The 27449-nt window shown below is 41.6% G+C and overlaps 1 protein-coding gene across 1 annotated transcript in view; it reads left to right on the forward strand.

Moving 5' to 3' along the window:
• Positions 1-27449, forward strand: part of LOC146808503 (transient receptor potential cation channel subfamily M member 2-like) — a 637932-nt gene that overhangs the window by 401991 nt on the left and 208492 nt on the right. The window lies entirely within an intron of this gene.

Consider the following 27449-nt stretch of genomic DNA (forward strand, 5'->3'; position numbering starts at 1 on the left):
TATTTAAGAATTACCTTATTGACCAGTACATTTAGAGTGGCTGCAAGAGCAGGTATCAGTTTAGCTGGGCATGCTTCTGTTGGTGAGCCTGACTTGAGGCCCAAGAGATATGTAAGTGAGTCCTCAAGTTCGATAGCAGGGATCTGTAACAGAGGTGACCATTGTGAGAGTTTGGTGGGGGGGTTGAGTGATGCTTCCTACCTGGGTGTGAGGAGAGGAGATGTCCTCCCCCTCCTCCATGGAGAATGACTGCTGGGTCGTCATAATCTTTTCGTAAAAGAAATGGGCCACCTGGTTCGTCCAATCTACTGATAGCGGTACTTTCTTGTTCAATGCCTTAGGAGCCGTAAACGATTTTACGATATTGAAAATTTCCTTGCCCTTATTGTTAGTTTTTGCAATCCTACTCTCCAGATAGTTCATTTTGGCCAATTTTTTAGATTTGTAGTGTGGTTTGCGAGCTGCCTTATATATCGTCCTTTCCTCTAAAAGATATTGCCACTTTCTTTATTGGCCTTAGAACACACCACAATTCCTAAAATGAGTATGGTACCATCAACAAATGATTTATAATGTAACTAAAGTCTTAAAACCTTCTATTAACTGCAATGCTTTTTAATGAGGTGCTATCATGGATATTGGTCCCAAGATGGCTGCCAATACTTCTTGGATGAAGCACTGACAGCCAATCAAATCTCACGATGAGATGTGTGGTTAGGCTCCGCCCAGATATATCTGTCTTTTTAACTCTAATTTTCTCAGGAAATACTGAACGGATTTACACCATTTAAGCAAAAGGCACGAGCCTGAACTGAGGACTACCTTTTGGCCAAATTTGGTGTAATTCCGTTCAGCAGTTTGGGCTGTAGCTGCGTCAACAGGTCCAATGGGAAATTGCATGGGGAAAACGTGTTTTGGGACCCCCCTTTTTTCTCGGCCCCCGCTTGACGAATCACTGTGAAATTTTTAGGATAGGAGCGGACTGGAGCTGGCCAAAAGTTTGGAAAATTACACAAAGATTCGTCAATCGGCGCCAACGTTATTCCAAATAGAATGTTGCGGATTTCCTATGGAAAATAGGTCCTAACTATAACTACCTACTGGCGACTGCCAGTAGGTAATATATATATGTACATACATATATAAATGCATATGCATATATATGCATATATATATATGTGCATATGTGTGCGTGTAGAGAGAGGTAGAGAGGTAGAGGTGTAGAGGTAGAGCGGTAAAGGTAGAGGTAGAGAGGTAGAGAGTTAGAGAGTAGTAGAGAGAGAGGTACAGAGGTAGAGAGTAGAGAGTGAGTAATAGAGAGTAGAGAGTGAGTAGTAGAGAGTAGTAGAGAATAATAGAGAGAGTAGCAGAGAGTGAGTGGTAGAGAGTAGTAGAGTGAGTGGTAGAGAGTGAGCAGTAGAGAGTGAGTAGTAGAGAGTAGTAGAGAGTGAGTAGTAGAGAGTGAGTAGTAGAGAGTAGTAGAGACTGAGTAGTAGAGTGAGTAGTAGAGCGTAGTAGAGGGTAGTAGAGAGTGAGTAGTAGAGAGTAGTAGAGAGTGAGTAGTAGAGAGTAGTAGAGAGTGAGTAGTAGAGAGTAGTAGAGAGAGAGAGTAGTAGAGAGTGAGTAGTAGAGAGTGAGTAGTACAGTGAGTAGTAGAGAGTGAGTAGTAGATAGTACTAGAGAGTATTAGAGAGAGTAGTAGAGAGTGAGTAGTAGAGAGTGAGTAGTAGAGAGTAGTAGAGAGTGAGTAGTAGAGAGTGAATAGTAGAGAGTAGTAGAGACTGAGTAGTAGAGAAAGAGTAGTAGAGTAGTACAAAGTGAGTAGTAGAGAGTAGTGGAGTAGTAGAGAGTTGTGGAGTAGTAGAGAGTGAGTAGTAGAGAGTAGTAGAGAGTGAGTAGTAGAAGTGAGTAGTAGAGAGTAGTAGAGAGTGAGTTCTACAGTGAGAAGTAGAGAGTGAGTAGTAGAGAGTAGTAGAGAGTGAGTAGTAGAAGTGAGTAGTAGAGAGTGAGTTCTACAGTGAGTAGTAGAGAGTGAGTAGTAGAGAGCAAATAGTAGAGAGTGTGTAGTAGAGAGTGAGTAGTAGAGAGTAGTAGAGAGTGAGTAGTAGAGAGTAGTAGAGTAGTAGAGAGTGAGTAGTAGAGAGTGAGTAGTAGAGAGTAGTAGAGAGCGAGTAGTAGAGAGTGAGTAGTGGAGAGTGAGTAGTAGAGAGTGAGTAGTTGAGAGTGAGTAGTAGAGAGTCAGTAGTAGAGAGTAGTAGAGTGAGTAGTAGAGACTGAGTAGTAGAGAGAGTAGTAGAGAGTAGTAGAGAGTAGTAGAGAGTGAGTAGTAGAAAACTAGAGAGTGAGTGCTAGAGAGTAGTAGAGAGTAGTAGAGTGAGTAGTAGAGAGTGAGTAGTAGAGAGTAGTAGTAGAGAGTAGTAGAGAGTGAGTAGTAGAGAGTACTAGTAGAGAGTAGTAGAGAGTAGTAGAGTGAGTAGTAGAGAGTGAGTAGTAGTGAGTAGTTGCGAGTGAGTAGTAGAGAGAGAGTAGTAGAGAGTAGTAGAGAGTGAGTAGTAGAGAGTAGTAGAGAGTTAGTAGAGAGTGAGTAGTAGATAGTGAGTAGTAGAGAGTAGTAGAGAGTGAGTAGTGGAGAGAGTAGTAGAGAGTAGTAGAGAGTGAGTAGTAGAGTAGTAGAGAGTAGTCAGTCAGTGTCAGTCAGTGTCAGTCAGTCAGTGACAGTCAGTGTCAGTGTCAGACAGTCAGTGTCAGTCAGTCAGTCAGTGTCAGTCAATCAGTGTCAGTCAGGCAGTGTCAGTCAATCAGTGTCAGTCAGTGTCAGTCTGTCAGTCAGTGTCGGTCAATCAGTGTCAGTCATCGTCAGTCAGTGTCAGTCAATCAGTGTCAGTCAGTGTCAGTCAGTGTCAGTGTCAGTCAATCAGTGTCAGTCAGTGACAATCAGTCAGTGTCAGCTAGAGCAGCTCGGCTGACTTGGTTCTCTGGCTTTAAAGCAGCTCTGCTGACCTGGTTTCTCCGGCTCTACAGCAGGTCTGCTGACCTGGTTCTCTGGCTCTAGAGAAGCTCTGCTGACCTAGTTCTTAGGCTACAGAGCAGCTCTGCTGATCTGGTTCTCTGGCTCTACAACAGCTCTGCTGATCTGGTTCTATGGCTCTAGAGCAGCTCTGCTGGCCTGGTTCTCTCCCTCTAGAGCAGCTCTGCTGACCTGGCTCTCTCCCTCTAAAGCAGCTCTACTGACCTGGTTTCTCTGGCTCTACAGCAGCTCTTCTGACCTGGTTCTCTGGCTCTAGAGCAGCTCTGCTGACCTGGTTCTTAGGCTCTAGAGCAGCTCTGCTGACCTGGTTCTCTGGCTCTACAACAGCTCTGCTGACCTGGTTCTCTCCCTCTAAAGCAGCTCTGCTGACCTGGTTCTCTCGCTCTAAAGCAGCTCTACTGTCCTGGTTCTCTCCCTCTAAAGCAGCTCTGCTGACCTGGTTCTCTCGCTCTAAAGCAGCTCTACTGACCTGGTTCTCTGGCTCTAAAGCAGCTCTGCTGACCTAATTCTATGACTCTAAAGCAGCTCTGCTGACCTGGTTCTCTGGCTCTAGAGCAGCTCTGCTGACCTGGTTCTCTGGCTCTAAAGCAGCTCTGCTGACCTGGTTCTCTGCCTCTAGAGCAGCTCTGATGACCTGGTTCTCTGGTTCTAAAGCAGCTCTGCTGGCCTGGTTCTATGGCTCTAAAGCAGCTCTGCTGACCTGGTTCTCTGGCTCTAAAGTAGCTCTGCTGGCCTGGGTCTATGGCTCTAAAGCAGCTCTGCTGACCTGGTTCTCTGCCTCTAGAGCAGCTCTGCTTACCTGGTTCTATGGCTCTAAAGCAGCTCTGCTGACCTGGTTCTATGGCTCTAGAGCAGCTCTGCTGACCTGGTTCTCTGGCTCTAAAGCAGCTCTGCTGACCTGGTTCTCTCCTGCTAAAGCAGCTTTGCTAACCTGGTTTCTCTGGCTCTAGAGCAGCTCTGCTGACCTAGTTCTCTGGCTCTAAAGCAACTCTGCTGACCTGGTTCTCTCCCTCTAAAGCAGCTCTGCTGACCTGGTTCTCTGCCTGTAGAGCAGCTCTGCTGACCTGGTTCTTAGGCTCTAGAGCAGCTCTGCTGACCTAGTTCTTAGGCTCTAGAGCAGCTCTGCTGACCTGGTTCTCTGGCTCTAAAGCAGCTCTGCTGACCTGGTTCTCTCCCTCTAAAGCAGCTTTGCTGACCTGGTTTCTCTGGCTCTAGAGCAGCTCTGCTGACCTAGTTCTCTGGCTCTAAAGCAGCTCTGCTGACCTGGTTCTCTCCCTCTAAAGCAGCTCTGCTGACCTGGTTCTCTGCCTGTAGAGCAGCTCTGCTGACCTGGTTCTCTGCCTGTAGAGTAGCTCTGCTGACCTGGTTCTCTGCCTCTAGAGCAGCTCTGCTGACCTGGTTCTATGGCTCTAAAGCAGGTCTGCTGACCTGGTTCCCTGGCTCTAGAGCAGCTCTGCTGACCTGGTTCTATGGCTCTAAAGCAGCTCTGCTAACCTGGTTCTCTGGCTCTAAAGCAGTTCTGCTGACCTGATTCTCTGCCTCTAGAGGAGCTCTGCTGACCTGGTTCTATGGCTCTAAAGCAGCTCTGCTGACCTGGTTCTATGGCTCTGGAGCAGCTCTGCTGACCTGGTTCTCTGACTCTAAAGCGGTTCTGGTGACCTGGTTCTCTCCCTCTAAAGCAGCTCTGCTGACCTGGTTTCTCTGGCTCTAGAGTAGCCCTGCTGACCTGGGTGTTTGGTTCTAGAGCAGCTCTGCTGACCTGCTTCTTAGGCTCTAGAGTAGCTCTGCTGACCTGGTTCTCTGGCTCTACAACAGCTCTGCTGACCTGGTTTCTCTGGCTCTACAGCAGCTCTGCTGAGCTGGTTCTCTGCACTCACGATGCATGCACCCGACTTCGCGAAAATATATTTCAAAATATTATAAGTACAAATATATTATTTTTATGAATATCTTCGCTAATCTCTTGCCCTAATATGTATATTAAAGACACATACATATCATTTTGGAAAAAAAAATTTGGGTGGGAGTCGTGCACCAAGCACGCCCCAGCACGTATATGACGTCACGCGGGACCCGCCAACGCGCAAGCATCTCGTACCGTAATGCACATGTGTCGCGAATGCGCGGGAGCAGAAGTCGTGGACTGGTCGCATACCGATTGCGCACAATGTATATGATGTAACTGAAAAACACGCAGCCGTCGCACACTGTACGTGGATCCTTCACAACTGTTCTAAAATGGCGGCTAGAATCCGCTCACCCACCGTGATGTGTCCGCTTTGGAATTTGGAATTTGGTTTTTTTAAAGAAAATAATATAAATATATTAAAATGAAAAATGAAAACAAAAAAATGTATCAATATTTCAGTTTGAATTCTTTTATATTTTTTTTGCAATTTTTATTTAATGAATAAAATATTTATAAATAAACAGTTAAAAAACTGTAGAAAATCAGTACAAAAAATAGGTATAACTACTATCACACTTAGAAATTAGCATTTAAAAAACCTATGAAATTCACTGAAAAAAACATAGGTTTCAGAGACGTTATAGTTAGAAATTAGCATTTAAAAAAGCTTTGAAATTCCATGAAAAAACCATAGGTTTCAGAGACGTTATAGTTAGAAATTAGCATTTAGAAACCTTAGAAATTCACAGAAAAAACCATAGGTTTCAAGGGTGTTATAGTTAGCTGGCCATTTCACTTGTACAAAACCATAGAAATTCCTCCTATATAGTTAGTTCTGCTAACTATAACTTGCGCGCCTGCAATGCACTGCTGATGATGTCACATATTGCATCATTCATGACATGGTCAGTGACATCACTGATGACATCTCACATGACATCACTGATGACATCATCCATGTGACAATCTGATACACCTCACCATACACTAGTATAACTTTTCATCACTCACTGTAAAATACAGAGTACCATATTTGATACCATTGACACACCAATACCAGTTACTACATACCCACTCACTGATTCCTAAGTCTACACACACAACTACCCATTCAACAACAGAATCATTTATACATGCAGTCACTAATTAATAGAACACTATCAAATGCACTTATACACATATATAGACATTGACACATCAGCAGTCATCTTAGTCGGTTATGCAGTAATCCTACTCACTCATGAAACAAATGAATCACACTTACATTTACTCACTTACACATTTATCCAACAACACCTCATTTATTTAAACACACAGTAACTCATAGTTAATATGTTACGAAATCACCATTACAATCATACACTCACTCATATAGTTACTCTCACAATCACTGACTCTTACACATACTTATTTATATACACCAACTCTCACATACAATGCCTTTTAATTTTTTTACTTTGTTAAAGATGTACAAATAAAACATATATTCGCTCACCTACACACAAATAAATACACTCAGTCACCCAAACAACTGTTTCCACATGCACTCTTAAACCTATACACCTAGTCAATCAACCATTCACACATCTATGCATAGAGTTACACACACCCCATTCAACCACACACAAACTCAGTGTCCCATACAAATACGCAGCCAACTAATCAATACCTTATATACACACTCATTTAGTTAGTGACCAACTGATGCAGCATGTTATACAACAACAGAGACAGTGATGCACACATTCACATAGTTTAGTTACTAATCCATGTATTAAGTGAGACACTTTTAATTACTCACTTAAACAGACAATCAGACAGCTACTAAATCCTCCATCCAGACAGTTATATATCCACTCAATCTTAAATACAGATTGGTATATATATAATACATATTTAAATTTCAAACTAAACCAAATTCACTGGATGATGTCATCAGTGATGTCATTTGCGATGTCATCAGTGATGTCATCAGTGATGTCACTGACCATGTCATGATTGATGCAATATGTAACATCATCAGCAGTGCATTGCGGGCGCGTGAGTTATAGTTAGCAGAACTAACTATAACGGAGGAATTTCTATGGTTTTGTACGAGTGAAAAGGCCAGCTAACTATAACACCCCTGAAACCTATGTTTTTTTCTGTGAATTTCTAAGGTTTTTTAAATGCTAATTTCTAACTATAACGTCTCTGAAACCTATGGTTTTTTCACTGAATAAATATATATATATATATATATATATATATATATACATATATATATATATATATATATATATTCACTGAAAAAACCATTTGAGATGTCATCAGTGATGTCATGAGTGATGTCACTGACCATGTCATGAGTGATGTAATATGTGACGTCATCAGCAGTGCATTGCGGGCGCGCGAGTTACAGTTAGGTGAACTAACTATAACGGGGGAATATCAATGGTTTTGTACAAGTGAAAAGTCCAGCTAACTATAACACCCCTGAAACCTATGGTTTTTTCAGTAAATTTCTGAGGTTTTTTAAGTGCTAATTCCTAACTATAACGTGCCTGAAACCTATGTTTTTTTCTGTGAATTTCCAAGGTTTTTTAAATGCTAATTTCTAACTATGCCTACAGAGATAGGACATGTGAAGAAAGAAGAAAAAATGCACAGAAAGAAAAAAAAGAAGTGCAGAAAGAAGCAACAGAAGTCCTCAAGGATGAAGAAAAGTGCAGGAAGAAGGATAACATGCAGAAAGAACAAAAAGAAGAGCAGAAAGAAGCCTTGTTGCAAAATCATCCTGTACCCTCAACTTTTTCAGACAGATACTGGTGGTAACTGAGTCTGACTAACCAGTCCTAGAGCCAGTGCTATGTTAAAAGACACTTAGAATACAGTGAAAACACCTACATACACTAGGGAACATTATGCGTTGGGGTCCCCCTGTGATTAGCATGACCTCCTCTGTAAGCCCCTAGTATATAATAGGGCAAGGGGATTAAAACTACCCCTTAAAACAGGCCACAGGGCGTTTTTGCACACGTTAACTCAGGCCCCGTCCCCTCCCTTCACCACTGTGTAAACACGCCCTGTGTCCGTTTTTAGTTGGGAGATTAAGTTCATTTGAATCCTGAGGGTCCCTAGGGTCCAACTAGCCCACTAGGTACCTCCAGTAAGTGCCACAAAGCTGCGTTGCAGAGAGGTGTAAAAAGTGGCACGGCCTGGACCACCTCTCTGCAATGCAGCTCAGTGGCTCTTACTGGAAGCACTTGGTGGGCTAGTTAGCCCCCAGGGGCCCTCAGTATTGAAGGAAAATTATATATCCCCAATTTAAAATGTGCCATAGTATGTGTTTGCACACGTCACCTCAGGCCCCGTCCCCTCCCTTCACCACTGTGTAAACGCGCCCTGTGGCTGTTCTAAGTTGAGAGATTAAGTCCCCTTGAATCCCTAGGGTCAAACTAGACCACTAGGTACCTCCAGTAAGCGCCACAGAGCTGCGTTGCAGAGAGGTGTAAAAAGGGGCTTGGTCTCAGAACACCTGTCTGCAGCGCAGCTCCCTGGTGCATACTGGAGATGCCTGTTGGGCTAGTTGGCCCTCAGGGACCCTCAGTATTGAAGAGGAATTAATTCCCCAATTTACAACTCGCCAGGGGGGCGCGTTTGCAGAGTGCTGCAAGGAGGGGGCGTGGCCTCCGGCACGATGCCAGTCTTTTATTTATTTTAATTTTTTAAGAAGGGGGGCTGTGTGGTTCCCCTTCTTATTCTAATTTATTGGCCCTGATGACCCCATCCCCCAGGGCCTGTCTCCTAATTATATTTTTTTGACCCCAATCCCCAGGGCTGGCCACTGTTTTTTATTATTTTAAAAAAAAATATATTTATAGACACACCTAGGACATGCTGGACAAACCGTACGTACCTATCACCATGACGATTTGCGTGATATTCATTAAAAGGCGACTATGCATACAATGAATCCACGTGGAATGTATTTTCACCACTTGTGAAGCTCTGACATGTCTGATGCCCTACCGTGCCTAATCCCGGTAGACACCCTTGTCGTTTATTTATACAAACATGGGTAGCTATTGACGGGCACATTTAATACACATGCACACCAAGTCATTCAAAGGGGATTCGACAAAAATTTGACCAAAACTATGCAAGAAACCCTCCTCACGGTTAATAAAACACACATCCACTGCCGGATGTGTAATACTTTTTATTTTACTCTCTGGAAAGGGGACGAACATCACTTGAGAGTCACAGCGCGCTCCTGGCAGAGCCCAATGCTGTGTTACAACCACCATTGCCTGCTGAGTGCCACACACCTCTGTGTTGTATTCCACTAGCTAGTGCATATGCTATGACACTCTCTAGCCCATGTGCACTGTAACACCACCCCATGAATATGTCATGCCACACTTGTCTTCGCACGGGTTATATTGCCACATCTAATGTGTCTTCCTCGATGCCTATGTTATAACGCACAGTGCTATGCCATACATATTACAATCTGGGATCCATATCTTTGTCACAGTGCATATGCAACGTCACACTCCCCAGCACATATTTTATATTACAACTTTTTAGAGACTAGTTAGGTTACACAACACTGCCCTGTGCATATTACACTCCAAGGCGCATATCGCATAGCACGCGCTAGTGCCTGTGCTATCTCGCGCTCTCCAATGAATCTGTCATTGCGCACAATGTATTACATATTATATTTCACACCCGGTTCATCTTATATCACACTTTTTGATGCATAGTTTATACCATACACCATATCTAGTTTTCATTTTCAATCGTGCTCTCAGGACTATGTTCTATATAACACTGTGTTCACCTACCCTTTTCACGGGCATTACATTTTGCGATAGGGGGTGGAGGGTGCAGGGGGTGTTTCTGCCAAGTGAGCCCGGAGTCACAGTCACAAACGTCCTCTTCTTCCTGAATAAAAGTGAGATTATGCTGCATACTTGTTCATATTTTAAGTAGTTCGCACAGACACACGTTTTAAAAACAATGAAGTTCCTAATACCCGCCTTCTCTGAACAGTTAGCTTGCTGCCCCATCCCCCTCCTCCCTATCCTCGGTTGTGTGAATCCATGGACTAGCCTCCTCCCTCCTGCCATGCATGGTCTGGTGTGCTGCCACTGCCCTCAATTTAGTATGATGTACCAGTCCACTCCTCCTGCCCTCCATTGCCAAATTCTATGCCCCATCATTGACCTCCTGCTTAAACTCTGTGCTTAGCTTGCTGCCCCTATTCTCCTCCCCCCTGCCCTCCGATTTCTTTGTGTATGCCCCTGCTCCATCCTTTTTGCCCACCATGTTCCATGGACCTGCCACTCCTATCTACTCTGAGTGTTCTGTTGAGCTGCCACTCACCTCCCACCTGCCTAGCATTGTCAGATGACTGTAACCTGTCCCTGCCACCTCCACCCTGCCTGTCCACATGCCATGCCCCTATCCTCTTCCTCCTGTCCTACATGGTCCATTGTACTACCACACCCTTCTGCCCTCCCTGGTCTGTTGTGCTGCAACTGCTCCTCCTGCCTGCCCGTGCGGTCTGTTATGAGGCCCCTTCCCCTGAACTTTCTTGTCTGTGCACAGGTCCTGACCCTCCCTTCTATCCTCCAGCGTCCTTTGTGCATGCCCCTGCACCCTCCTTCTTGCCCATCATAGCCATTGTGCTACCACTAACCCTCCCACTTGCCATGCATGGTCTTCTGTGCTGCCATGGCCCCTCCCACCTTCCCTGTGTGGTCAGTTAGCTGCCCCTGAACCCCTCCCACCTTCCCTCCATGGTCTGTGTGTATGCCATCACAGTCTCACTGTTGCTCTTCATGGTGTGTCTTGCTTCTAGTGCCCATCCTGCCTGACCTCCATGGCTATCTTGCTGCTCCTGCCCTGCCCCCTTGCCCCCAGCCCTCTGTTTACATGTGCAGACCCCTACTCCCTCCCTCCTGGCTTGTCTGTTCCATTGTAATGCCCCTGATCCATCCCTCCTGCCCTTTATGGTCTGTTATGCTGCAGCTTTCTCCCCTGTCTGTCCATTATGGTCAGCTAGCTACCATTGCCTCTTTCCCATCTGTTCTCTGTTGTCCATGTGCATGGTCCTGTCCCCTCCCTCTTGCTTTCTATGGATTGTTGTGCTGCACTCCCGTCCCGCATGCCCTGTGTGGTGTATTGTGCTGCTGCAAACCCTGATGCCTGCCCTGCAGGGTCAGTTTGGTGCACCTCTCCATGTCCCTCCTGTCCTCTGATATCCAAGTCCATGTCCCTACCCCATTTCCTTCCATGATCCAATGTACCATACTTGCGAACATTTTGAACTTGGTAAGAGGGAGATTTTGAAAAAAAAATGGGGTATTGATTTTCCCCTTTGAGTTACATTGAAAAAGAGGAGATTGTAGACAGGAGACAGATAAAATAAAGCCCATTTGAGCTTAAAAACATTGGACGTTTCCTGGCTGAATCGGGTCTGTTGGCATGTATGGTTGTACTACCATTGCCTCTTCCTTCTGCCCACAATGGTCTATTACATTGCCACAGCCTCTCTTGCAAGTCCTGTATTGTTGGTTTGTTGCCCCTGCCCCCCTTTCCACTGCCCTCCATAGTCTGTTGTGCTGCCACGGCCCTTCCTGCCTGCTCAGTGTGGGTAAATTGTTGCCTTTGCACCCTCCTACCTGCCTTCAATTTTCAGAGTCCGTGCCCCTGGCCTCTGCCTCTCAACAGTATCCTAATGAACAACTAGATTGCTAACATTCTATATTTATTACAAAAGTGTGGAACGCCTGACGTCATCTTGATGTAATCAAAACTGTAATACCTAGAGCATTTCCTTTAGAAATTACATATATTACTAAATATATGAGAGGGTCTTATTGGCATCAAAATTATGGTTAGTGCTCTAAATGACTAAAATAAGGACATATTTTCTGAGTTTTCAAATAGCGAGAAAGCACTTTTAAATTATTTGTTACCTTTATGTTTTTTTATCCAGTTGACCACTTGATTAAATGTTGCACTTAGGGGAGAGGATGTGGTGTTACTTCCAGAACTGCAGACTTTGCAACTGGGGAACCAGGTTGGAGTTTCTGCTTCAGCTCGACATTCTGTGATTCTGGTCAAATCACTTAGTCTCCCCATGTCTACAACCAAAATGAATTTGTTCTTGTGTGATGTAACCAATGCTCATGTAAAGCACTCCAATACCTGACAAGTCTGCACTATATAACACTGCAAAAACACAAAATAATAAGTGTTTTGCACACTTATGTCATTGGGCTATATTTGGGCTACATCTGGGTGTTTTTGGGCTACATTTGGGCTCTTTTGTCTCCGGTGGCCATCTTGGGAGATTTATTTGTTATGAAGTTTCCTAATTTCCTCATGTACTGCAGTCTCCTCAGTAGGAAATGCTTTCAGTTTTTTACTTTGATTCCATCATGAAGGTATTCAGATATGTCACACATTTGCCATAAATTCTGAATGTTAGCACTCTAGTTGCTCATTAGATCACTGTAGTAAAACTACTGTTCACCATGGAATTCTGCTCCTGGTATTAAAAGTGCATGTTTCAGTCTGCATGTCAGAATTTTTTAATGAAATAGAAGAGGATTTGAGAAGTCACTCAAAATGTGCCCTCATTTTCTTTCTTCAGCATTAATCATAATTTCTATGGCAAAATGAACCCCCTCATTGTGTTCCTTTTTAAATTAAATGTTTTAAGTGTTACCAGTTTATTCCAATCAAGATGGCTTCAGGTGTGCCATACTTTTGTCATAATGAAGACAGTAAGCGCTCTAGTTGTTTTTAAGAACACTCTGGGACATTCTGTCATTGGGCTATACTTGGGCTAAATCTGGGTGATATTTGGGCTACATTTGGGCTCTTTTGTCTCTGGTGGCCATCTTGGCAGACTTATTTGTTATGAAGTTTCCTAATTTCCTCACTTACTGCAGTCTCCTCAGTAGGAAATACTTTCAGTTTTTTACTTTGATTCCAAAGGCATTCAGATGTGTCACACATTTGCCATAAATTCAGAATGTTAGCACTCTTTTTGCTCATTGGATCACTGTAGTAAAGCTACTGCTCACCAGGGAAAACTGCTGCTGGTATTGAAAGTGCATGTTTCAGTCTGCATGTCAGAATTTTTTAATGAAATAGAAGAGGATTTGAGAAGTCACTCAAAATGTGCCCTAATTTTTCTTTCTGCAGCACTAATCATACTTTTTATGGAAAAATGAACCCCCTCATTTTGTTCATTTTTAACTTAAATGTTTTAAGAGTTACCACTTTAATCCAAGCAAGATGGCTTCAGGTGTGCCATACGTTTATCATAAGTAGGACTGTTAGCGCTCTAGTTGTTCTTTGGAACACTCTGGGAAGCTGCAGTAGAACACAAAGGAATCAACTGACAGTCTCTGCCCTTGTTGGATGTACATGTTTTACTGAGAATGTCAGACTTCATTCTCACATGACTGAGAAAGATAATGTGAATTTACAGAAAATAAGCTCTCAGTTTAGCTTATAGATCACCTTCCAAACCTCTGTGGGAAAAGCATGAGAAAATATTTTTCTCTCAATCATGATATCCCAGCAGAAGGCTTTTTCACATGGTGAAATCACCTTAGAACATACCACAATTCCTAAAATGAGTATGGTACCATCAACAAATGATTTATAATGTAACTAAAGTCTTAAAACCTTCTATTAACTGCAATGCGTTTTAATGAGGTGCTATCATGTATATTGGTCCCAAGATGGCTGCCAACACTTCTTGGATGAAGTGCTGACAGCCAATCAGATCTCAGGATGAGATGTGTGGTTAGGCTCCGCCCACATATATATATGATTTTACTTTTGAATTTCTCAGGAACTACTGAACATATTGACACCAGACCTACAAAAGGCACATCCCTGACCTGAGGACTACCTCTCTGCCAAATTTCAAGTAATTCTGTTCAGCCTTTCGGGCTGTACCTTGGACTAAAGGTCCCTATGGAAAATTGCATGGGGAAAACGTGTTTTGGGACCCCCCTTTTATCTTAGCTTGATGAATCCCCCTGAGACTTTCAAGGTAGGAGCGGAGCGGAGTGCCCCACCTATTTTGAAAATTTCGCGAGGATTCGTCAACCGGCGCCAAAGTTATTCTAAATAGAATGTTGCGGATTTCCTATGGATACACGGTCCTAACTATAACTATCTACAGTAGATAATATATATATATATATATATATATATTCACTGAAAAAAACATAGGTTTCAGGGGTGTTATAGTTAGGTGGACTTTTCACTTGTACAAAACCATTGAAATTCCCCGTTATAGTTAGTTCAGCTAACTATAACTCGCGCGCCCGCAATGCACTGCTGATGACGTCACATATTACATCACTCATGACATGGTCAGTGACATCACTCATGACATCACTGATGACATCTCAAATGACATCACTGATGACATCACTGATGACATCATCCAGTGAATGTGTGTTATTCTGAAAATTAAATATGTTTTATATATGTATATCTCAAGGTCGATGGAAGAATAAATGGGTATATAAGTGTCTAAATGGATGATTTGTTTTTGAAAAATTGATTGTGTAACTGACTGATTAAGTGTATCCTAGTGAATACATGGCTTAGTGAGTAATGTTTAAATATGTAAATATCTGTATCAGTCTCTCACTTTGTGTATAAGTGGCTGCATGGGTTGGTGAGTAGCTACATGGGTGTCTATATAGGTTATTAGTTGGTTTTTTGAGTATCAGTCTGAGTGTCTGCATGGTTCGGTGGGGGGTATTACGTAGTGCATAGGTGCATGAATGAGTGAATCACTGTTTGTATGTGTTGAACACAGTATGTGTGCAGGACTGTATGGGTGGATGAGTGTGTGTATGGGTGTGTTAGTGAGTGAATGACTGTCTCAATAGTGTCTTTATGAGTAACTACATATGTTTTAAACTAGTATATGTGACTATTGGTGTATATATGTGAGTATATGTGAGAGTGAGAGATTGAAAGAGTTCCTGTATGAATAAGTATGTGTTTCTATAAGTGATTGTTTAAAAGACTAAGTATGTGTAAGTTTCCGTAGAAGTAAGTGTGGTGGTGTGTGTATAACTGTATATGCAAGTAAATGTATGTTTGATTCTTTATTAGCATGAGTGACTATGTGTGTGAGTAACTCTATGGATGAGTGGCATTGTGTAACAGGATGTATAGGTGTATGAGTACATATGATGAGTGAGTACATGTATGAGTGACTGTATTGGACTGTTGGTGAATGAGTGGATGTGTATGTGATTCTTAGAATTACTGAAGAGGTTGTTGTAACTGGTATTGGTATGTCCATTGTTTTGAAAATTTTAGTCTCTATTTTTGAATGTGTGTATCAAAGGTTATATTAGGGTGAGAGGAGGTCTGCCACTCTATCACAAGGATGATGTCATCAGTGATGTCATCAGTGATGTCATTTGAGATGTCATCAGTGATGTCATGAGTGATGTCACTGACCATGTCATGAGTGATGTAATATGTGACGTCATCAGCAGTGCATTGCGGGCGCGCGAGTTATAGTTAGCTGAACTAACTATAACGGGGAATTTCAATGGTTTTGTACAAGTGAAAAGTCCACCTAACTATAACACCCCTGAAACCTATGGTTTTTTCAGTGAATTTCTGAGGTTTTTTAAATGCTAATTCCTAACTATAACGTGCCTGAAACCTATGGTTTTTTCTGTTAATTTCAAAGGTTTTTTACATGCTAATTTCTAACTATGCCTACAGAGATAGGACATGTGAAGAAAGAAGAAAAAATGCACAGAAAGAAACAAAAGAAGTGCAGAAAGAAGCAACAGAAGTCCTCAAATACGAAGATAAGTGCAGGAAGAAGGATAACGTGCAGCAAGAACAAAAAGAAGAGCAGAAAGAAGCCTTGTTGCAAAATCATCCTGTACCCTCAACTTTTTCAGACGGATACTGGTGGTAACTGAGTCTGACTAACCAGTCCTAGAGCCAGTGCTATGTTAAAAGACACTTAGAATACAGTGAAAACACCTACATACACTAGGGAACATTATGCGTTGGGGTCCCCCTGTGATTAGCCTTACCTCCTCTGTAAGCCCCTAGTATATAATAGGGCATGGGGATTAAAACTACCTCTTAAAACAGGCCACAGGGCGTTTTTGCACACGTTAACTCAGGCCCCGTCCCCTCCTTTCACCATTGTGTAAACACGTCCTGTGTCCGTTTTTAGTTGGGAGATTAAGTTCATTTGAATCCTGAGGGTCCCTAGGGTCCAACTAGCCCACTAGGTACCTCCAGTAAGTGCCACAGAGCTGCGTTGCAGAGAGGTGTAAAAAGTGGCACGGCCTGGACCACCTCTCTGCAATGCAGCTCAGTGGCGCTTACTGGAAGCACTTGGTGGGCTAGTTAGCCCCCAGGGGCCCTCAGTATTGAAGGGAAATTATATCCCCAATTTAAAACGTGCCATGGTGCGTGTTTGCACACGTCACCTCAGGCCCCGTCCCCTCCCTTCACCACTGTGTAAACGCGCCCTGTGGCTGTTCTAAGTTGAGAGATTAAGTCCCCTTGAATCCTAAGGGTCCCTAGGGTCACACTAGACCACTAGGTACCTCCAGTAAGCGCCACAGAGCTGCGTTGCAGAGAGGTGTAAAAAGGGGCTTGGCCTCAGAACACCTGTCTGCAGCGCAGCTCCCTGGCGCATAATGGAGATGCCTGTTGGGGGCGCGTTTGCAGAGTGCTGCACGGAGGGGGCATGGCCTCCGGCACGATGCCAGTCTTTTATTTATTTTATTTTTTTAAGAAGGGGGGCTGTGTGGTTCCCCTTCTTATTCTAATTTATTGGCCCTGATGACCCCATCCCCCAGGGCCTGTCTCCTAATTATATTTTTTTGACCCCAATCCCCAGGGCCGGCCACTGTTTTTTATTATTTTTAAAAAATATATATTTATAGACACACCTAGGACATGCTGGACAAACCGTACGTACCTATCACCATGACGATTTGCGTGATATTCATTAAAAGGCGACTATGCATGCAATTAATCCACGTGGAATGTATTTACACCACTTGTGAAGCTCTGACATGTCTGATTCTCTACCGTGCCTAATCCCGGTAGACACCCTTGTCGTTTATTTATACAAACATGGGTAGCTATTGACGGGCACTTTTAATACACATGCACACCAAGCCATTCAAAGGGGATTCGACAAAAATTCGACCAAAACTATGCAAGAAACCCCCCTCACGGTTAATAAAACACACATCCACTGCCGGATGTGTAATACTTTTTATTTTACTCTCTGGAAAGGGGACGAACATCACTTGCGAGTCACAGCGCGCTCCTGACGGAGCCCAATGCTGTGTTACACCAACCATTGCCTGCCGAGTGCCACACACCTCTGTGTTGTATTCCACTAGCTAGTGCATATGCTATGACACTCTCTAGCCCATGTGCACTGTAACGCCACCCCGTGAATATGTCATGCCACACTTGTCTTCGCACGGGTTATATTGCCCCATCTAACGTGCCTTCCTCGATGCCTATGTTATAACGCACAGTGCTATGCCATACTTATTACAATTTGGGATCCATATCTTTGTCACAGTGCATATGCAACGTTACACTCCCCAGCACATATTTTATATTACAACTTTAGAGACTAGTTAGGTTACACAACACTGCCCTGTGCATATTACACTCCAAGGCGCATATCGCATAGCACGCGCTAGTGCCTGTGCTATCTCGCGCTCTCCAATGAATCTGTCATTGCGCACAATGTATTGCATATTATATTTCACGCCTGGTTCATCTTATATCACACTTTTTGGTGCATAGTTTATACCATACACTATATCTAGTTTTCATTTTCAATCGTGCTCTCAGGACTATGTTCTATATAACACTGTGTTCACCTACCCTTTTCACGGGCATTACATTTTGCGATAGGGGGTGGAGGGTCAGGGGGTGTTTTTGCCAAGTGAGCCTGGAGTCACAGTCACTAACGTCCTCTTCTTCCTGAATAAAAGTGAGATTATGCTGCATACTTGTTCATATTTTAAGTAGTTTGCACAGACAAAATGTTTTAAAAACAATAAAGTTTCTAATACCCGCCTTCTCTGAACAGTTAGCTTGCTGCCCCATCCCCCTCCTCCCTATCCTCTGTTGTGTGAATCCATGGACTAGCCTCCTCCCTCCTGCCATGCATGGTCTGATGTGCTGCCACTGCCCTCAATTTAGTATGATGTACCAGTCCACTCCTCCTGCCCTCCATTGCCCAATTCTATGCCCCATCATTGACCTCCTGCTTAAACTCTGTGCTTAGCTTGCTGCCCCTATTCTCCTTCCCCCTGCCCTCCGATGTCTTTGTGCATGCCCCTGCTCCATCCTTTTTGCCCACCATGTCCCATGGACCAGCCACTCCTATCTACTCTGAGTGTTCTGTTGAGCTGCCACTCCCCTCCCACCTGCCTAGCATTGTCAGATGACTGTAACCTGTCCCTGCCACCTCCACCCTGCCTGTCCACATGCCATGCCTCTATCCTCTTCCTCCTGTCCTACATGGTCCATTGTACTGCCACACCCTTCTGCCCTCCCTGGTCTGTTGTGCTGCAACTGCTCCTCCTGCCTGCCCCGTGTGGTCTGTTGTGAGGCCCCTTCCCCTGAACTTTCTTGTCTGTGCACAGGTCCTGACCCTCCCTTCTATCCTCCATCGTCCTTTGTGCATGCCCCTGCACCCTCCTTCATGCCCATCATAGCCATTGTGCTGCCACTAACCCTCCCACTTGCCATGCATGGTCTTCTGTGCTGCCATGGCCCCTCCCACCTTCCCTATGTGGTCAGTTAGCTGCCCCTGACCCCCTCCCACCTTCCCTCCATGGTCTGTGTGTATGCCATCACAGTCTCACTGTTGCTCTTCATGTTGTGTCTTGCTTCTAGTGCCCATCCTGCCTGACCTCCATGGCTATCTTGCTGCTCCTGCCCTGCCCCCTTGCCCCCAGCCCTCTGTTTACATGTGCAGACCCCTACTCCCTCCCTCCTGGCTTGTCTGTTCCATTGTAATGCCCCTGATCCGTCCCTCCTGCCCTTTATGGTCTGTTATGCTGCAGCTTTCTCTCCTGTCTGTCATTATGGTCAGCTAGCTACCATTGCCTCTTTCCCCTCTGTTCTCTGTTGTCCATGTGAATGGTCCTATCCCCTCCCTCTTGCTTTCTATGGATTGTTGTGCTGCACTCCTGTCCCGCATGCCCTGTGTGCAAAGGAGCCCACAAAATGATATAAAAAGGGAGCACCCACAGATATCGACGGACTACCTCGCCGTCTGTATGTAGGTTAACAGGCTGTGCAGGTTTTCCCCAAGAACTGGGAGCTCTTGTCTTCCTTTGCTTAAAATGTCTTGCTCTGCTTTGCTTGAAGTATCTTATTCTATTTTACCTATATGAAATGTCATGTTATGTTTAACCATTGTTCTCTTTACTTTTGCATTTAAAAGATGTTGTATTGTAGGAATGCTTGCTCTAAGAGTAAATGTGAGTGTTCCTAGGTAACATTTTCCTTGGTGTAACTTGTTTCTCATGATGCATTTATAGATGTGTTTTCTCTCTCTCTCTGTCAGTCCATTAATTGAGATACAGAGAATATCATGACAGCTGTATGATTATCTGGATTCTGTATTTTGTACTTTATGTCTCTATTCTGCGGTTTCTTTGAAGTTGCATCTTCTCATTAAACTGCCATTGTATTCTGCCTCCAATTCCATGTCTCATATGTCTGTTTTCTTCATTTTTGGAGCAAGCGTTCCTAGGCACCCCGGCTCAAATTAAGGTGCCCCTTTTGTCCCTGACTCACTCTCCTGCTCAGTTCTGTGGTGGCTCCCGGGGCTCTGGGGACCGCCCCTAGCTTCCTTGACCCGTAATAGATCTTCCCTCCAACAGCCTCTCTTGCAAGTCCTGTATTGTTGGTTTGTTGCCCCTGCCCCCCTTTCCACTGCCCTCCATAGTCTGTTGTGCTTCCACGGCCCTTCCTGCCTGCTCAGTGGGGTTAAATTGTTGCCTTTGCACCCTCCTACCTGCCTTCAATTTTCAGAGTCCGTGCCCCTGGCCTCTGCCTCTCAACAGTATCCTAATGAACAACTAGATTGCTAACATTCTATATTTATTACAAAAGTGTGGAACGCCTGACATCATCTTGATGTAATCAAAACTGTAATACCTAGAGCATTCCTTTAGAAATTACATATATGAGAGGGTCTTATTGGCATCAAAATTATGGTTAGTGCTCTAAAAGACTAAAATAAGGACATATTTTCTGAGTTTTCAAATAGCGACAAAGCACTTTTAAATTATTTGTTATCTTTATGTTTTTTTATCTAGTTGACAACTTGATTAAATGTTGCACTTAGGGGAGAGGATGTGGTGTTACTTCCAGAACTGCAGACTTTGCAACTGGGGAACCAGGTTGAAGTTTCTGCTTCAGCTCGACATTCTGTGATTCTGGTCAAATCACTTAGTCTCCCCATGTCTACAACCAAAATGAATTTGTTCTTGTGTGATGTAACCAATGCTCATGTAAAGCACTCCAATACCTGACAAGTCTGCACTATATAACACTGCAAAAACACAAAATAATAAGTGTTTTGCACACTTCTGTCATTGGGCTATATTTGGGCTATATCTGGGTGATTTTGGGCTACATTTGGGCTCTTTTGTCTCCGGTGGCCATCTTGGGAGATTTATTTGTTATGAAGTTTCCTAATTTCCTCATGTACTGCAGTCTCCTCAGTCGGAAATGCTTTCAGTTTTTTACTTTGATTCCATCATGAAGGTATTCAGATATGTCACACATTTGCCAAAAATTCTGAATGTTAGCACTCTAGTTGCTCATTAGATCACTGTAGTAAAACTACTGTTCACCATGGAAGTCTGCTCCTGGTATTAAAAGTGCATGTTTCAGTCTGCATGTCAGAATTGTTTAATGAAATAGAAGAGGATTTGAGAAGTCACTCAAAATGTGCCCTCATTTTCTTTCTTCAGCATTAATCATAATTTCTATGGCAAAATGAACCCCCTCATTGTGTTCCTTTTTAAATTAAATGTTTTAAGTGTTACCAGTTTATTCCAATCAAGATGGCTTCAGGTGTGCCATACTTTTGTCATAATGAAGACAGTAAGCGCTCTAGTTGTTTTTAAGAACATTCTTGGACATTCTGTCATTGGGATATACTTGGGCTACATCTGGGTGATATTTGGGCTACATTTGGGCTCTTTTGTCTCTGGTGGCCATCTTGGGAGACTTATTTGTTATGAAGTTTCCTAATTTCCTCATTTACTACAGTCTCCTCAGTAGGAAATACTTTCAGTTTTTTACTTTGATTCCATCAAGAAGGCATTCAAATGTGTCACACATTTGCCATAAAATCAGAATGTTAGCACTCTTTTTGCTCATTAGATCACTGTAGTAAAGCTACTGCTCACCAGGGAAAACTGCTGCTGGTATTGAAAGTGCATGTTTCAGTCTGCATGTCAGAATTTTTTAATGAAATAGAAGAGGATTTGAGAAGTCACTCAAAATGTGCCCTAATTTTTCTTTCTGCAGCACTAATCATACTTTTTATGGAAAAATGAACCCCCTCATTTTGTTCCTTTTTAAATTAAATGTTTTAAGAGTTACCACTTTAATCCAAGCAAGATGGCTTCAGGTGTGCCATACATTTATCATAAGTAGGACGTTTTTTTTTTTTGTTGAAACATTTTTTATTGTTTTCAAACACAGCAATACAACAACCAACTCTCAATCCCCGCCCAGTCAGGAAGTACCCAAGTCATAAGTAGGACGGTTAGCGCTCTAGTAGTTCTTTGGAACACTCTGGAAAGCTGCAGTAGAACACAAAGGAATCAACTGACAGTCTCTGCCCTTGTTGGATGTACATGTTTTACTGAGAATGTCAGACTTCATTCTCACATGACTGAGAAAGATAATGTGAATTTACAGAAAATAAGCTCTCAGTTTAGCTTATAGATCACCTTCCAAACCTCTGTGGTAAAAGCATGAGAAAATATTTTTCTCTCAATCATGATATCCCAGCAGAAGGCTTTTTCACATGGTGAAATCACCTTAGAACATACCACAATTCCTAAAATGAGTATGGTACCATCAACAAATGATTTATAATGTAACTAAAGTCTTAAAACCTTCTATTAACTGCAATGCTTTTAAATGAGGTGCTATCAGGTATATTGGTCCCAAGATGGCTGCCAACACTTCTTGGATGACGTGCTGACAGCCAATCAGATCTCAGGATGAGATGTGTGGTTAGGCTCCGCCCACATATATATATGCTTTTAAATGCTATTTTCTCAGGAAATACTGAACAGATTTACACCAGACCTGCAAAAGGCACTTCCTTGACCTGAGGACTACCTCTCTGCCAAATTTCAAGTAACTCTGTTCAGCCGTTCGGGCTGTAGCTGTGTCTAAAGGTCCTATGGAAAAATGCATGGGAAAAACGCGTTTTGGGACCCCCCTTTTTTCTCAGCCCCCGCTTGACGAATCCCCCCGAGACTTTCAGGGTAGGAGCGGAGCGTAGCGCCCCACCTATTTCGAAAATTTCGCGAGGATTCATCGACCGGCGCCAAAGTTATTCCAAATAGAATGTTGCGGATTTCCTATGGAAACAGGGTCCTAACTATAACTATCTACTGGCGACCGCCAGTAGATAATATATATATATATATATATATATTCAGAAATTGCATTTAAAAACCCAGAAGCAGAAAAAGAAATACAATAATCAGTTGCAAAAATACCATCAGTTAATGAAAAAATTAAGGGAAAATGACTCTATAGTTATACGCAACTCCGATAAGGGGGAAATGTAGTTATTTGGCCGAAACAGCAATATATGGAGGAGGCCTTAAACCAACTGGGGGACCGCAACTGCTACAAACTGAGTTCAAAACTCATCATGAATGCAAAACAAGATGAACTATTTGGTAAATTACTGGCATGGAAAAACATGGGTCTAATTAGCCATGAACTCAAATTTCTCAAAAATGAACACCCAAGAACTCCAGTAATATATTTTATCCCAAAGATTCACAAGGATAAATTGAGACCTCCAGGCAGACCTATAATATCTGCAAAAGATAGTTTGTTGGAAAATGTATCAGTATATATTGATTCGTTTTTACAAGAGCACGTAAGGGCTTTACCGTCATATGTGCAGGACATTACAGATTTTCTAAGACAATTGCATGATTTCAAATTGGAGGATGAGTATGTTCTGGTGTCCGTGGATGTACCTAACTTATACACTTCAATCCACCACAGGGATGGACTGAGAGCAATTGAGTACTTCCTGGGCACAAGGCCCATAGAATATCATGCACATAACACATTCTAAACAATAGCTACTTCATGTTCCAACAGCTGATATACCACCAGGAGAGAGGCGTAGCGATGGCCGCAAGCTTTTCGCCTAGCTACGCCTGTCTCCATATGGGTTGGTGGGAGGAGAAGGTATTGAACATTAAACACAGAAAATGTTGGACAGATAATGTGGTAAAGTGGGTCCATTTTATCGATGACCTGTTCATAATAGGGTGTGGTAACAGAACAAGTGTTGAAAGTTTCATCAATGAACTTAAAACAATGCTATGAATTTACAATTCACATCTGATATAAGTACAAGCAGTATATGTTTTCTGGATGTGGAGGTATATGTACAAAACAACAGTATACATACACGACTACATCGAAAACCTACATCAGGGAACATAATCCTACATACCAGCAGCTTTCATCCAAAATATACAGTGCAAAGTATTCCATATGGTGAAATGCTTCGTATTCATAAGATTTTCAGCAATGACGATGATCTATACATAGCACAACAAGAATGTAAAATGAGATTTCTAGCAAGAGGCTATGGACATAAGGACATAGATCATGCTATCGCACGTACCAAATCAATGACTAGAAGTGATTTGCTGTTCAAACCCTCACGTAGAAAAATCAAACAATCTGAGACTATGGACAACACGGTCAATAATCCTAGGCTAATCTTAACATATAATAAACAAAGGAATAGCCTCAGGAAAAAAATCAAAAAGTATTGGCACCTTATTTTAAGTGACCCTGTCATTGGGGACAAAATACCATCGTCCCCTATTATCACATTCAGAAAAGCATGCAGTACCAGTGACCATTTAGTCAGTAGCAGCCCTGAAGTTCCTACAAACACCAATTGGCTCACCAAACGTAAAGGATCTGTGAGGTGTGCGACATGCAAAGCATGTAAGTATGGAGAAAGTAAGACCACATTCCACATACCCTTCAATGATAAACCCAATTTAATCAGTAAGTTTTGAACGTGTAAAGCAGAGTTTGCTGTTTACATATTAGAATGCTGTTGTGGGTTGAGATATGTTGGTGGCACTCATCTCCAGGTCCACAAGAGGATATTGCAGTATCTACGGGCAATAACCAATAATGATAGTTCCTATCTGGTAGCCCGCCATTTCAACGAAACACACAACAACAACTTGAATCAGTTGAAGTATTATGTATTTGATAAAGTCCCCCCATTAAGATGGGGAGGGAACAGAGATGCAATACTCAGACAACTCGAAACAAAATATATTTTAGAGCTAGATAGCAAGAGTCCACATGGATTAAACACAACTGAAGATCTGTACACTTGGTTATAATAGGAAGACTCTATATTGGGAACAGAACCATGTAAATATATTATGATATTTTAGTCTGCCCCTTCTCCCCTGTATGATATCCTGTTCTTTATGATCATGGTAAATTGCAAAAACAATTTATGCACTAGGCATGGTGTCCCTTTATGGATGAATAAAGAGAAAAACTGTTCATCGAATTAGCACGTTAGCACCTTCACAGCACACTTTGCACATATCATGTACTGTACACAGGAACCTAAGTACAAAAAAAATGTGTGGGTTCTAATACAATCATAATTTAAATATGGTGAACACATATGCAAGTATGGATTATCCAGTAATGAAACAAGGAAACGTTGGCTTTATTAGCCAATGCTGTGACAGGATTTGGATTTTATTGTGTATTATTTGTTTTAAACAATATGTATTTATACAGATATATGGTTTTAAATTAGCAAAATTGCACAAGATGGTTTGTCAACAATAAACATCAACCAAAGGATCACTTTGCATTAAGCAGAAAGAAGTTGCATCAGTGGTTTTATATATGTCGCCCTTATGTGTTTTTTAACATGTGCTTAATATTTATAGATGTATTTATATATAAAGATATTTATAGATATTTATAAATGTTTTAACACATGATTTTTTGATGAAATATTTAAAATTGTTTACTAAGATTCATGATGAGTGCATTGTCAAAAAACAGAGAACAAAGCGTTAGTCTGTCTTTTATATTTATTGTTATTACTAATCATTGTGTCACTTTAAAAACGGGAAAAAACTGTGAGCATGTCATGTGATCAAGGGCTCTGGGTAGCCCGAAACGCGTCATGGCGGCAAGAAGTACGAAATAAACATATGCAGCACTTATAAAGTGGAGTTTGTTCCGTTCTATATTGAGGAAATCTATATATACAGTAGCACAATAAATAAAAATATATATTTTACATTATATTAAATTCTACATAACAGCTATGCATTAAAAAATATCAAATTAAAGAATAAGCAAATGAAAATAAAAGAATATATTTAACTAATAATATGAAAAGTATTATAGTGTGGAAATATTAGATATACTATTCCCACTCCAGTTTATGCAACAGCAGATACATTTTTGGACTTTGGATGGCTTAAATGTATTATTCCCACTGAGGGGTTAGATGTACTATTCTCATTCCAACCTAAACAACAGTAGGGAAAGTGTTAGACCTTAGAGAATTTACATTTGTTATTTCTATTACAGTCAGTGCAACAGTAGGAAAACTGTTGGAATTTGGAGGAGATCCATTTATTTTTCCCACTCCAAACAGTAGGGAGAGTGTTGGAATTCAGATGGGTTACATTTTCAATTCCCAGTCCAGATTATGGAACAGCAAGGAAAGCATTGATCTACAGACGGGTTATATTTACTGTTCCCACTTGAATCTCAGCAGCAATAGGAAAAGAGTTAGATTGTGGAGGGGGATGACATTTATAATTTGCACTGCAGTCAGCATAACAGTATGGAAAGCATTGTACTTATTACTTATTCCCACTCCAAACAGCACGACGGTAGGGAAAGTGTTAGACTTTGGAGGGGTTTCATTTTCTAGTCCCACTCCAAACAGCACAATAGTAGGGAAAGTATGGAAATTAAGAGGGGTTAAATTTACTATTCCCACTCCAGTCTAAACAACAGTAGGGAAAATACTCAATTTAATAACCATATTAATTGTTGCTTAAATTCCCACACAATACCCCTACAAACTCAGCAGACCGCACCTGAAATATAAATAACATATATAATTATTACAGGTTTAACAATTAATTAATAACTAAATAAGCCATAATTAATTGTATATTGATTATTACTTAACTCCCCATCACAAACCCTACAAACCTAGCAACCCACACCTAAAATATATATGTATTACTCAATTTAAATAATTCTAGATTAATAATTAATTGTGAATTTTTACTTAATTAACTTCTCACCTGATAACTCTACAAACGTAGCAACCTGTACCTAAAATATGACTAAAATAAATCAGTATAAATAATTTACATAACTATTAATTACATAATTAATAAAAAAAATAATTATTTAATAATGGCTTATTAATACATTAACTTCCCACTTTAGCCCACTGAAAACACTATATATTGCTATTAACAATTTTAGAAAAATTCTAAATAACTTAAAATTACAAACTATATGTACATAAATGTATCACAGTTATACAAACAATTATGCAAACAACAGATACCATATAAAATAATATATGAACTAAAACACACACAAAAAAAATATTTGTATAGCTATATTAATGAAAAAAATATTAAATCAACAATATCATTAAAAAAAATGGACGTACCTTAAACAAATGTTATTATTGACAATTAGATTTTTGAACCACAATATCTTTATATCACGATATTTTATTTCCGATATTTCTCTCACCCAATATTTACAACTCGATATTTTGTTCAAACACCCCATGTCATCCTCTCCTTGCCTTAACTGAGCCACTATATAAATAATTATTTACATCAACAATGTCTTGGTACTTAGTAAAGCAAAATTGCCACAGAACAAAAATTTGATGAAGTATTTGTATTATTTAATTCTAATAGACAAATATGTCTTGATGAAATGAACAGTCTCTTGATATTGTGCAAAGCCAAGCGTGTGCACTGGAAACAGTTAAGTCTTTGGAAGAGTTTAAATTGGAACTCTGATAGGCGGGAGGGCTTGTTTTATCTGATGTGGGAGGCGGGCCTTGAAGCCGAAGGGTAAATATTATACAATGGAAAATATGAATAAATA

This window comes from Triturus cristatus, chromosome 8 (assembly GCF_964204655.1).
Source record: "Triturus cristatus chromosome 8, aTriCri1.1, whole genome shotgun sequence".
NCBI classification, from domain to species: domain Eukaryota; kingdom Metazoa; phylum Chordata; class Amphibia; order Caudata; family Salamandridae; genus Triturus; species Triturus cristatus.